Source organism: Lissotriton vulgaris, chromosome 10 (assembly GCF_964263255.1).
Source record: "Lissotriton vulgaris chromosome 10, aLisVul1.2, whole genome shotgun sequence".
Lineage (NCBI taxonomy): Eukaryota > Metazoa > Chordata > Amphibia > Caudata > Salamandridae > Lissotriton > Lissotriton vulgaris.
The window spans coordinates 1,091,226,277-1,091,239,910 of NC_141698.1; the positions used below are offsets into that span (position 1 = coordinate 1,091,226,277).

The following is a 13,634-nucleotide window of genomic DNA, read 5'->3' on the forward strand; positions in this document are numbered from 1 at the left end:
GGAGTTGTGCATAGCGAAAGTATTCGGAACTGGATAATTCAAATTCTCCCTGCATTTCCTTGAAGGATTTAATCCGCCCTTATTCCATACGTCCTTAACAGTTGAGATTTCTATCAGCTCCCATTTATCAAAGCCCTTTGTGTTCCACAGGTTACCTAGCCTTTCGGAGTCAAAAAGGGCAGTAGCCAGCGTCAGCCTACCTTTCCACCCCAGAGAACTCGTAGCATCATGCCAGATCTTCACCGCATGTTTAGTGGGACCCGTCAAATTCAGCCTCGCTGGCCTCGAGAACAGCACTCTATTGTAACTGCCCTCAGAAGAATCCACCTATCCATCGCGTACCCAGGATCCGTAACGTTGGGAAGACCAATAATACCTTTTGATATCCGGTAGGGCGATACCTCCGTCATACCATGGGAGTGTCAGCTTAGTTAGCGCAATACGGGGTTTCCCTTCCCACAAAACACTACGCTGTAACCCTTCTATCTCACGAAAATAACTGGCGGGCACTACATCTAGAGTATTTTGGAGAGCATAAAGGAAACGGGGCAGAGCCATCATTTTAAAGAGGGCCGCTTGTCCCAACAAGGAGATTGGAAGTTTACGCCAGTGTGCCGAGTCACTCCTGAGCCTCTGCAGTGGGGGTAGAAGATTTTCACTATATCTAACTGCTGGGTCGATTGTTATAAATATACCCAAATACCGGAATCCAGTCGTAGTATTCTGAATGAGGCAATTGTTAGGGGGAACTGGAGTTTCTCCTCTGAGAACATATAACAGAGACTTCCCCCAGTTAATGGAAAGACCAGAATTTTTACCAAAGGAGGCCAAGACGTCACACACCACCATAAGGGATTTCTGTGGAGCGGTCAGATAGAGCAAGATATCGTCTGCATACAAGGAAATCCTGTCTTCCCAATCAGGGGACCACCTTATACCTCGGATCAATGGTTCCCATCGAATCCAAGCCGCCAGGGTTTCCAGCGACAATGAAAAAAGAAGAGGGGAGAGGGGGCAGCCCTGTTGAGTGCCCCGACTCAAACGAAACTGTGCAGAGACCCTGCCATTAACCAAAACCTGGGCGAGCGTGTCAGGTGTACAACAAACGCACCCATCCGATAAAATCAGATCCGAATCCGAATTTGGCCAAGACCGCCCATAAGTAGGACCATTCGACGGTATCAAAGACCATGGTCACGTCAAGAGAGGCAACCACAGCCGGTTCCTGTAAAGTATGCGCTCTTGCTATCACGCCATGCAATCTACGTAGGTTCAGGACCGTATTCCTATAGGGAATAAAACCTGATTGATCCGGGTGAATAAGTCCACTAATTACTTTTACTAGCCTGTTTGCGAGAAGTTTAGCCAATATGTTAGGTTCAGCATTTAATAAGGAAATAGGCCGGTAGGAGGCACATCTATTCTTCGGTTTGCCCTCTTTATGGATTACCACTACCGACGCCACTCTCTGATCTCTAGGCAAAACTCCCTTTTCACGGGCTTCTACAAACATAGGCTTCAGGTGCTGAGCCAACTTGTCCGGCCTGAGCTTGTAAAGCTCGATTTGAAGCCCGTTGGGTCCTAGCGCCTTACCCGAGTTCAAAGTACGGATGGCTTGGGCTATCTCATTCACTGTGAGCTCGCCATTCATAAAATAACCGTCCACCTTGGACAAACAGGGGAGTCGTATATCTCGGAACATAAAACGGTAGTCCTCCTCAGGTCTATCTGAGATCGAGGAGTAGACCATCTGAAAACATTCCGCAAAGGTGTCAACTATACTCTGGGGGTCAGTAATCAATTCTCCTCCCTCCGAGATAAGTTCTGGGACAATGTGACTGGCGCCTTCTCTCCTGTCTAGCCAAGCAATAAGTTTCCCTGCCTTATCCCCTAGATCGTAGATCCTACCCTGCTACTCCCTTCCAAGAGTCTTAGCCATATCAGTGACCAACAATTTATAGTCATGCTGCTTAAGGCTCAGGATATGTAAGTTAGCCTGTGTCACCCCCTGCTCTAATTCCTCCTCAAGTCTACCAATCTCCATCTCAGCTTCCACAATTTCCTTATTTCGCTCAGTTTTGATTCCAGCTATCAATGATAAGGATTGACCCCTAATGACCGTTTTAAAGGCCTCCCAGAGAGATACCGATGAAGACACCTATCCCTCATTGTTTGTGAAATAGCCATCCAAAGCTTTTATGAGATCTTTCCGAAGTTTGGGATTTCGCATATACCAGGGATTAATAGGAGCAATCCTACCAGCAGAGTTTGGAGCAAAATAGAACCTGATCCAAAGTGGGGAGTGATCGGAAATACCCCTAGCAAGGTGAACCCCCTCAGTTATATAAGATGCTTCAGCCGCCGGGACCAGACAATAGTCCAGTCGGGAGAGGCTACCGTGTGCACCCGAGTGAAAAGTGTACTGTTTCTTATCTGGGTGGTACAATCGCCAACCATCTACAAAACCCATGGCATCAAGGGAATCCAGCATCCACTTCTGGGCACGTCCCATCTCCCGGGGGGGATGTCTATCTAGGAGCCCCGAAACAACAGCATTGAAATCTCCCCCCAGGATCAACAGTCCTTCCTGCAATTCCAACAACATTTTCCCCAGATTAAAAAATGAGGTAGACTGCAAACCAGGGGGGATTTAGGCTGATACCAGAGTAAACACATGTCCCTCCCAGCGACCCGAGATCCCAATGTATCTAAAATGTTCCTCCTGTGTCTGCTACATGCTAATCAAATACAATACATTGATGCCGTTAAAAATAAACCCAAACATTGAAATACTTAAATGAATCGCAAATAATGTGACAATCAATAATACAAAAATGAGACCAAAGACTGATAGTTTGTCCTTCTATACTACAGGATACTCTTCAACCCTCCTCCTCCCACCCCCCACCCTGCACCCCTGCATATCGCTTATGCGCATCCCCAACTAGCAGTGTGCCTGTCGCCCCCAACAATCAATCCCAATCTGCAACTAAACAGAGGTAGAAAATCGAGGGAGGGCCCTACCCCGCCCAACACCTCACTCCGCCCCCAACTCCATCCCCTCTTTCCCGCTTTCAGGTCAATACATTCAGCACTTATTTGAGCATAGCAAATCAGCGAAGGATTATTTGCATCTCTTCCCCCGCCTCTCACCCCCCCGGAGCCACACTTCAGCATCACCGAGGCCCAACACATTCGATATACATTACTCTTGGTCCCCCAACTCTCCCCGGTCCCGGCCCTCTGCTTCAGATGCTATCACACTGTCCAACCATTCTGTCGCCACCTCAGGGTTATAAAAAAAAAAGGTCTTTCCGTTGAATTAAATTCGAAGCCGGGCCGGGAACATCATTGCATATTTTAACCCTTTGTCTCTCAATCTTTTCTTCACAGAAAGAAAACTCTGCCGTTGTCTCTGAACCAACTGGGTAAAGTCCGGGAAAAAGGAGAGGGACACATTCTCATACTTCAATGGGGGACCATTTTGTGCGGCCTGTAGAATCACATCTCGATCTCGGAAGTTTAGCACTCGTGCAATCATAGGGCGAGGGGGTGCACCCGGTCTCGGCCTTCCTCCCGGGACTCTATGTGCACGTTCAACCGTGAACAAGTTATTAAGACCTTTAGGATTAAGATGTTTAAGAACAGGAGTCTCAATAAACAAATCCGGTGTTTGGCCCTCTGATTTCTCAGGAATTCCAAGAATACGAATGTTATTGCGTCAGAATCTTCCTTCATACTCATCTAGCTTACGGTCCATGAGAGTTCTTGATTTCCTGAGGTCCCGCACCTCTTGTTGCAACTGGCTTACATCATCAATTAGGCCATTTGCTTTCAGTTCAAGTGATTTGACCTTCTCGATAGTTTTGGAGAGGTCCGTGCGGATCAGCGCCATCTCGATAGTGACAGTGTCCAATTTAGCTTCCATCTTCTGGCCCAAGGATGCTTGCACGCCATTGTTGGCTGCCATTAGATCCGCTAATGTAGGTTCAGCTGGATCATCTTCTCTCACCAACGGTGTCTTTTTGGTCTCTCCTGGGGACCCTTTAGGGATAGTGTAGCGATCAAGTTTATTAACTTGGATTGTCTTGGGCCCCCTGGAGGATCGTGATGTGGGCTTTTCTGGATCCAGTCGTGCTGCCATGACACCATCTATCATAGGACACAGTCAGAATGGAAACGTCACCCACACTAGATCCTCCACCACTTTGTGCCTGGAGCTTCCGCAGATGTCAATATGTTAGTTCAGCTCCACCCGTGAAATCACTCACAGGCCGGACCACTCCAGATAGAGCGAAAAGGCGCTCTGGCAACGATGGGAGCGTATATAGCCTCCAGGAGGATAGTTAAATGAAGTGTCGCACCCGTCTCCACACACAAGGCACACGCACGGTCGGGGCGTCAATTTCACCAGCATATGTCGATGGTCCAATTCGAGCCCCGCACCGGGACGTCACCTCACTCGGCCCTGCTGTTGTTCGCCTTGTGTTCGGCCTCCACACTTACGCGAGGCCCCGGCTTCATTCCCAACCAGGCCCCAATCTTCCGGGCGAAATAACTTCAGATTCCGGGCACGCAGAGGAATCGGGAGAGAAGGCAGAGTCGTCGCTCAGCAGCTTCGGACAGAGGGTGGCAATATGGAACAGGATATGTTACACAATATCATTGTTAGGAGCGGAGATCGGCGGAGCCGAATCTTCACACGACCATCTTGGTCGCTGGCTTGGCTCCTCCCCGGAGTTCCTCTATTTTTACACCAGAGAGGTCCTTTCTAATAAGGGTTGTAGCCCACATTGACTGCCCGCTGAGTGTCAGTGAGAGGAGAATGCCTAAGATGGAACATGCCACCTCTTGGGTAGGTGAAGGCTTTTGATTTTGAAAGAATCATTTTTTACTTCTTGTGAACATCACCAGCGGCTCCTCAGCAATGGCGGAGGAACGTCATCCCACTGCAGATTAAAAATAAAATGATAATAAAACAACATTATTATCATTTTATTTTTCACTGACAGACGATACTGCCTAGTCTAGGGTGGGGCAGGGCCGGGCTGTCCTCTGTCAACAGACAGCAGCACTGTAAGTGCTCATGCCGATTTAGGACGGCCAAATCCACATGTGCACTTAGATTTCTCCAACCCAGCAGTATTGTACAGTTAGTTGGAGAAATGGCACAGGCTCTCAATCCCTAAGTGAGCGACTAATCAGGCTGCTCAGACTAATCCTGTTGCTGCGTCTGAATTGGGTGGGGAGTCCGGGAGCCTGTGCTGGCCCTTGGACATCTTCCGGGAAGAGAGGAGCAAGGAGGCGGCCGGCAGTGGAGCCGCAGGTAAGTGCTTTTATTTGTTTATTATTATTTGCCTCACCTCTTTATTTTGGGAGCTATCGGTCCTGCTCGCAAGTATTTATCATCAATGCAGTGGTTCCTAAGACACAGTTTCTTCTTCTTCTTTGCTTAAATTCTTACACCTCTCTGTGATTTTCACAGACTTCTACAAATAATAATTGTATTGATAGATAATATTAAAGTGGTGGATAACATCTTAAGAATTCAGTTAATCATAGGTAATTGCCAATGGATAGGAACATTTATGTTCATTTTAATCATGTTAACAACTCTACTCGTGACCTTTCTCACTTCTTGGAAGACTGTTTTACAGGTATCAGTAATAATTACCTACGAGTTTTAATGATACCACTAATGAATTTACACCCCGCCAGCAGTTTCTGCAGGGAGCAGGCTGCGGGGTTTTAAAGACAGATAAATAACAGTTCAGGCGGGGGTCTTCGGAAGATGCGAAGGATGGACACACCTTGTTAGAAACTGACAAAGAAATACACATTTCACGCTTTTTGCCAGGAAACAGCATGGCTAACGAGGGGTCATGTTGTATGATTAGATTTTGACAACTATGCCACAAAAAGACCAAACATAACCAGTATTTTCACCGATTGCTCCACATTGTTTTGATTAAGCTTGTTTGTGGAAAAATATAGCGCCTAAAAAAAAAGCACGACTTTTAAGAGCTATGGGTGGCGGGCAGGCACACGAACAGCGGGAGGGGGGCGGGCAGGCACACAGACAGTGGGAGGGGGGCGGGAACGGACAGCGGGAGGGGGGCGGGAACGGGGACACGAACAGCGGGAGGGGGGTCCTGTATGAGTGATGTACGTTCCTCTCAGTGCAGACAAGTGGCCTTGCAAACTGTGCAGCCAGTGGCATTCGGTGCAGGCGGCCAGGGCCAGTAGAATACACGGAAATGTGCGCTCTGAGAGCCCTTCAGGCTCCGTCTGTATTGATCCTCCTGGCCGCAGGAAAAACATGAAGCACACAGACAGGGGGGGGCGGGAACGGACAGCGGGAGGGGGGTCGTGAAGGCTTCCTCCGTTGGCGGTCAGCCGCCGAATGGCCAAAACAAACCTGGACAACAACAAAAAATAAAACCCGCCCGCGGCCGCGATGACGATGCGAAAAGGGTGGAGAGGGAAGAAATCGCGGGAACGCCCAAGAAGCTGGTCCGGCCATGACGGACAGATCTCTGTTCCAATGGCTAGCCTCCATTTCTGGAGCTAGCCAATGGAACAGAGGGGCGGATTCCCAACCAACATATTATTCTCACTAGGTTTTCACCTTCGTGAAAAGCTGCTTGAGCAGCTTTCACTTAGGCGAAACCTAAAAAGGGCCATACAGCTGCTGGGGAATAGGGTTAAAACAGAAAAAGGAAAAAGAAAAAATATATATTCTTTTGTCTCATAGAGACATTTACTAGTTCTCCCCCATCGCTTTTCTCTGGTTAGCCAAGCTTTGCAGGGTGGCGACTGCTTCCTGGGGCCACCGACATTTCCTAGAGCTCATCCTTCTTTGGGATTTCGTTGTCCTCGTCGTCTTCTTCCTCCTCCTCTTCCTCCTCTTTGTCTTTATCCACCTTGCCTGCCTCATCCTCATCATCGTCCTCCTCCTCGGGCTCGTCACCGCCTTCCTCTTTGCGATTTTTGTCTTCCTCCTCCTGCTTCTTGCGGTCATCTTCTTCCTGCAGCTCTTTCATCTTCTTCTCAGCATCCTTTGTTGCCCCTCCTGTTTCATTGCCATACTCCTCAGCATGCTTCTCGCAGTCAGTTATCAGGAAGTTGTCAAAGATGGTGCCAGACTTGACCTGCCACAGTTCAAGGCCGATGGCAGCAAAGCTGTCATACAGGTACAGGTTGGGCTCCTCCACGTACTCTGGGTTGTCGATCTCAGGGTGCACCCACTTACCTTTGTAATCCGGGTTGTCAATTTGCTTGGGTCTCCATTCACCCTTGTACTCTGGGTTTTGAATCACAGGTGGCTCCCATTCACTGTCCATTTCCTCATCCCAATCTTCTGCTTTCACGGCATCAGGATCGGGAATGTGTTCTGGCTTTTCCCAATCATTTGGCTTTGTGTCTTCAGGGTCATCAATCTTGGAGCGCTCATTCCAGTCATCAGGTTTCTTGTCCTCTTGGTCCTTGATTTTCTTGGGAGGAAGGAAGTCCCAATCCTCCTCCAGACTGCCAGACTCCACCTTGCTGTTGTCAATTTTCACCTCATATGTGTTGTCGGGCGCACAATGAGAGTGTAAAGATGTGTATATTGATTGTCCTTGCAGCGGATGTTCTTGTTGATCTGCACATTCTTGCCCTTGTAGTTGAAGATCACATGTACTTTCTTGGTCGGAGGTCCACAGATGTCCGGCCCGAACATGATGTTGTACTGTGAGTCACCGTGCATGGCGGCTTGGTCAAGGCTAGAGGGGAAGACCTTGACATAGGCTCCACCACAGTCAATATTCTGTTCATGTTTCACGGTGTAATGGATCACAAGCGTCTTGTCCTTGTTGCTGAAAGAATCAAAATTTGCTGACAGCACGTAGAAACGGGCATCCTGGCTTGTCTGGAGACCTTTATCTTTCTCAGCATCCCCGTAGAATTTGTCAGCGCTCAGCTTGAACTTGCCATAGTCTGATTTGTGTTTCGACTCCACCCATCTTGACGTCCAGGCATCTCCGTCACTGAACTCTTCTTTGAAATAAACGGTAGGCTCAGCGTAGGCCAACAGTGCGCAGGGCCAGACTGCGGTCTTCATGGCTGGGTGGTGTCTGTGTGCGGCTTCATCCAGTGCAAAGAAGAGGAACCCACCCCTTTTTATATAGGAACTGGCTGATGGAATGGAATCCTTTTTTAGGTTTCGCCTGGCGTCCGCTGTGCAGCAGCGTTCGCGCAGGCAAAATCTTATGTGTGGGCATTCCGGCAATTTTTTCCCTCTCCGCCCCTTGTAGAACGTCATTGCGGCGGTGGGTGGTTCTTTTTTTTGGGGGGGGGGGCGGCATGTTTTGGTCATTTCCACTGTGTCTCCAAGGAGTGCTGCTCGCTGTCCGGCAAGCAGAGCTCGGCCGAGAGCGACGCTGCAGCTTATCTCCTGCCTGCAGTGCCGCCGCTGTCCGCACTACTCCCTGCCCAACCTCGACCTCTTCCAGGGCTGGCCGCACTCGAGAGCGCAGCCAAGCCGACCTGGCGGCGTTTTACAGGAACAAAGACCCTCCGGCTTATTAGCCAGCATGGTTTCAGTGTCTGCCTGTTGTGGGCGGGTTTCACGTCTCCTCGGGGATCATGTGATGGAAGGCGACTCTGACGCCTCGTGTGTCTCACGCTGGGGGATCCCCCTCGGCAGCAGGCTGATGAGGTTATGACTGTAAAACAAAGAGTTCAACAACAAAAGTGAAAGGGCGGTGACAGTTTCCTTTCCTTGAAGCCAGTGAGGTCTCAGTGTGAAACTGTCCCAGAACGAGCCCCTCCCACTGACGTCATCTGAACTTGGTGCTTGGAGTTTAAGTTGGCTCCGAGGAGGAGGAAGCGCGTGCCTGCTCAGGCAGCTCAGGAGGTGGCGCGCGCAGTGTGAGACTGAGGGGTGTGACCAAAGGCTGCGCGTGCAGCGAGTGACCGGTGCCCAGGGGCGAGAGGGAACACGGTGCTGACAGGCCAGCACGTGCACAGTGTGAGGGCGTGCGACCACGGGGTACGCGGCCAGGAGCAAGGCACGAGCCGGGAGCTGACATGGTACCGTAGGGGAGCGCGCGGAGAGTGACCATTGACCGACAGGCTGCGCGCTGGGTAGGAGGTGGCCAGATTGCGACTGACAAGAGGATCCACCCGGATCCGGCAGGGTAGAGGTATTCACAGAGACGGTGTCCCGGCTGACTCTTTCCTCGTTCTTAATGGCCTCCAGCTTCATCTTCACTGTCCCGAACAGCTCCCACAATGCCCCCTGCATGCCGGGACCCTTCAGCTTCGCAGGCCAACCATCAAGGGCTTGACCACACTCGGCACCCTCCTCTGGAGAACTCTAACCGTCAAAGACTCTTTTAGCCCTCCTAAAGTTCTTCCATATCCCCCGTCCCCACCACCACTTTTCCAATAGTTCCTATACCGACAGCCCCACATTACCTCCCGAATTACAGCAGGGCTACCCCTTCCGAATTCTTCATCTCAACGCCCCGGAGTTGCTCCTTGTAGCATCTTATTCGAGAGCTCTCGACCCTGCAACTGCCTTTCCAAGAACTTCTTCCACAAAGCTGCCCTTCCAAGAACTGCTCCTACATAGCCAATGCTTCGTCAAACTGTCACGCTTCCCCCAACCTGGACTATCCATCAGAGCCACTCAGTGCCTATCTTGGGTACACCCTTCCAACCTTTGGGTAAGATGGCAATCTTGCCTTTCCAATAACTGGCCCCACAACTACTGTTTCAAACCAACTGTCCTCTCCCAATTCGACCATTGGAGGTCGAAGACACCATCGGATTTCCCCCATCCTTCTCACAGCTTGCAGACCCCTATTACATCTTACTTATTTTTTCTGGGGATAAGATGTCCATCCTGCCCTTCACCCCCCCTATAGTGAAGAGGCTCCTTGGTTGGAAGAAGGGTGGGGGAGGCGAGCAGGGAGCACCAGGTGGGCAGGAGAAGAAGTGGAGTGAGAAGGCAGTAAAGAGCCTGGTGAAGAAACTGAAGAAATCCGGACAACTTGAAGCTATTGGCATTGTAAATGACAATGCCATTTATTTATCTGCTTTCAAAACCAACACATAAATACAAAATGTGTCATTTACAATGCCAATAGCTCAAACTTTTACAAAAGGCGAAACCGTTGCATTGTAAATGCTTGTTCTATATATCTGAACACCCACATTTCTAAAAGTATGGTTCATGCATATGATGAGCTGTGTAGATCATTGAAAGATTATTTTGTGAGGGAAATAAAAACTCTTTGCGAGGGTCCAAAGCAAAACTCATGTATTAATAAGGAATGCAAGGCAGCTGAGGGGAGTCTGATCATTGCAATTCAGCAGAAGAATGGTGACTGCATAGGACTGGCTGGAAACACATATATAAGAAGGTAATAGCCCAAGCTAAGAGCCAATGGGATGATATTAAGTAGGTTAACCGCACTAAACCAGCAAACGCAAAGGATGTCAGGTGGTTCTGGCATATAGCTGCCCAGGGAAGTTGCTTTGGTCAGACAACCATGGATTTTTTTACTAAGACAAAAACTTGGCCTAGCATTTTACCAATCTTTTCTCGATCAAGATGGACTGTCATAATATGTAAGGGTCAGCAGATGCGACTCCGTATCTTAAAGCAGCTAAACTGTTATCTGTAACATTAACAGAGACTCTGCAAGCAATTATTGGTATTATAACAAGTTTATATAGCGTGCAGCTATCCACACGGTGTTCCTGGCGCTTCAGCAGAGGTAGGATGTATGCAGGCCCCAATATCGCAGAACATCCAGTTCTTCAGTTGTCTGTGAAAGGAAAGCAATATACAACTTCTTTTAGGTTCTGGTTAGACATTCCACAGCCAAGGGCTTAGATATGCAAAGGATCGACCTCCTATGGATGTCTGTTTGATTCTGGGGATGGAGCAGAAGGACACTTTGCTAGAGCAGAGGGGGCGGGCCAGTTGATATGATTTCAGCAGATTGTGAAGGTAGCATGGGCCTGCCCCTGATGTGGCTCTGTGCACATAGTATAAGGCTTTAAAGTGAATTTGCTTCTCCAGCGGGAGCCAATGAAATTCTCAGAGAAGGGGTGAAGCTGATTCAGCCCTAGGGAGTCTGTGTAACATTCCGGCAGTCGAGTTCTGAACAACCTGAAGTGTCTGATGGAAGCCTTATCTGCCCCTAGGTAAAGAACGTTGCCGCAGACCAGTGTCGACATCATGAGTGCCTGGATAACAGTCTTTTGATCTGTAAGTGGAAGTAGCCAAATGATTTTCCACAATCACTTCAATATTCCAAAGCAGGTGGCAGCCACTTTCACCACCTGGGGGTCCCTGGATTATTTGTTGTCCAGCAGGAAGCCCAAATTCTTGGCCTTGGGATCTGGATAGTAGATAGTAAAGCACCCAGAGTATCTGGCCAGAGCTGTGCGCCCACCAATGCCAGATTCTTTCCCAGCACCAGTACCTACAATTTTTCTCCGCTAACTTTAAACGCGTTGTTATTCATCCATTTCGTAACCAGGCCCAGGCAGGAGTACAAGGCCTCAGAATTGTGATCTTGGCCAGATGGCAAGGATAAGATGATGTGTGCGGCATTGGCATAAGAGAACAGGCTGAGGCCCCAGCTTTCCACCAAGTCAGCAAGTGGACGCACATAGATGTTGAATAGAGCTGGGTTTAGGGCTGAGCTTTGGGGAACTCCTGAGGTAAGGGAATGCTGTTTGGAAGAGATACTGGCTGAGGTACCTTGGAAAACACGATCCTTTAAGAAGTATGACATCCATGCAAGGAATAATCCTTGGAGACGTTAAGCTGCCAGCCCCTCCAGAAGAGAGGCGTGAGACTCAGTATCGAACACCACGCGGAGGCCCAATAAAATCAGTGCAGCCGTATCGCCTTCATCCAGCAGCCGTCTGAGATGTTCTGTGACTGCTAGAGGGTCGGATTCAGTGCTGTGTCATGCTTGGATCCCAATTGAGATGTGTGAAGGTAGTTGTGGGACTCCAAAAAAGTGGCGAGTTGTATGCGACATGCTGCTCCATGATTTTAGACATGAAGGAAAGCATAGAAACTCGTCTTTAGTTAGACCAAATAGAAAGATCCAGGTTGGGCTTCTTCAGGAGGGGTTGAGAAGTCCCACCAGCAATTGTAAAATGTCTAGAAGGCTAAGCTTGGCAGGGGGCAAAGGGTCTCTAGGGGAACCAGACTTTATTGTTTGCCGCAGTGACATGAACGTGGGCAAGTCAAGAGTGGACCTACAGTCTAATTTCTGACAAACTTGTGGGGAGGCTGAGATGTTCAAGCTCTCACCGGTGGGGGGTGGGAGAAAAAAGGCATGCCTGAGCAAAATCCATCCTGTCTGCCTTCAGTGATTGTAGGATATCCGACACTTTATTGACAAAAGAGCAGCACCAGTTCCTTGCACTGGAACTGGGACAAGGATGGTGCAGATGAAACCCTATTGTCCGGAAAGGCCCTTGCCCACTCTAAGAAGGGTTTTAGGACAGTTTTGGGCAGGTGTACTTTGCTCAGAATAAAAAGTTGACTGTGCCCTTCTGCAAAGATTGTGATAAACTTCACAGAGCTGGTTTCTATTTGAGCATGCTGCCCTCATCGTTCGTGAGCCTCCAGGACCTCTCTGAGCCATTACATCTCGCTTTCTCCACCTGTAATGCCTCTGTAAACCATGGGGCAGGGGGTGAGACCTGGCTGGCTGGCTGACTGAATTTAGCTGGCAGGACAGAATCCAGCAATTCCCGCAGCCAGTTGTGGAACCTAGTCTGATCTCGCTCAACCTCTTGAGCTAAACTCTGCATTGTGCTCCTCAGTTATCTATTGGGGTGTGGGATGCCTAGTCTAAACCACGTCCTGGTCTTAAACTGATCTGCCCTTCACCCTGGCTGGCGTGGAACAAGCCAGGACTGAGAAAGGTACTGCATAATGATAAGACCACAGTAAGTGCCGAGGAGAGGCAGCGTCAAGATTTTTTAGACTGGAAAAGATTGGGTCTAAAAGGTACAGTAGCAAACAAGGCCTCAGGTCCTTACAAAATATCAGGAAACTTTTTTTGTCAGAAACTCTGTATGATACCTTTGTAGATCTCTGGTATGCATTTGACCTGGTCTCTTGTTCAAAGCTTTAGACAGTACTTAAGGAAATGGGGTCCAGGAAAATATGGTGCCCACCTTAATGAGAAAGCATGAAAATTCTTATGCACACGTGTGACAGGAGTCACAGGGCAAACTCACATGAAGGGGCACATCAGGGGTGCACTCTTGCTCTATGTTGTGTACACTATACATAAATGGAGAAGTGGACATTTTAAGTGCTTGTCACACTGACTTTCCAAAATTATGTAAATGTCCTTGTTCCGCCCTCCTGCTCACAGACAACATGCGCTGATCTCCAAGACACCTATGGAACTAGAGGCCAGGTTAGATCGCTTTGCGGCCTACTGTGACGAGACAGAGCTGGAGATAAATGCTGCCAAAACAACATTTACGGCTTTTAACCTGTACAGGAACTATCGAGGTGCACCGACTGACGAAGGAGTTGAACTATGGTCAAAACATTTGAATATTTGGTTATTAAACTGACAGATAATATGCCATGTAAATGC

At 48.9% G+C, this 13,634-nt stretch overlaps 1 pseudogene; it reads right to left on the reverse strand.

Moving 5' to 3' along the window:
- Positions 1-6,827: 6,827 nt before the first annotated feature.
- LOC147689369 (calreticulin pseudogene) lies at positions 6,828-8,101 on the reverse strand (annotated as a pseudogene).
- Positions 8,102-13,634: the final 5,533 nt, after the last annotated feature.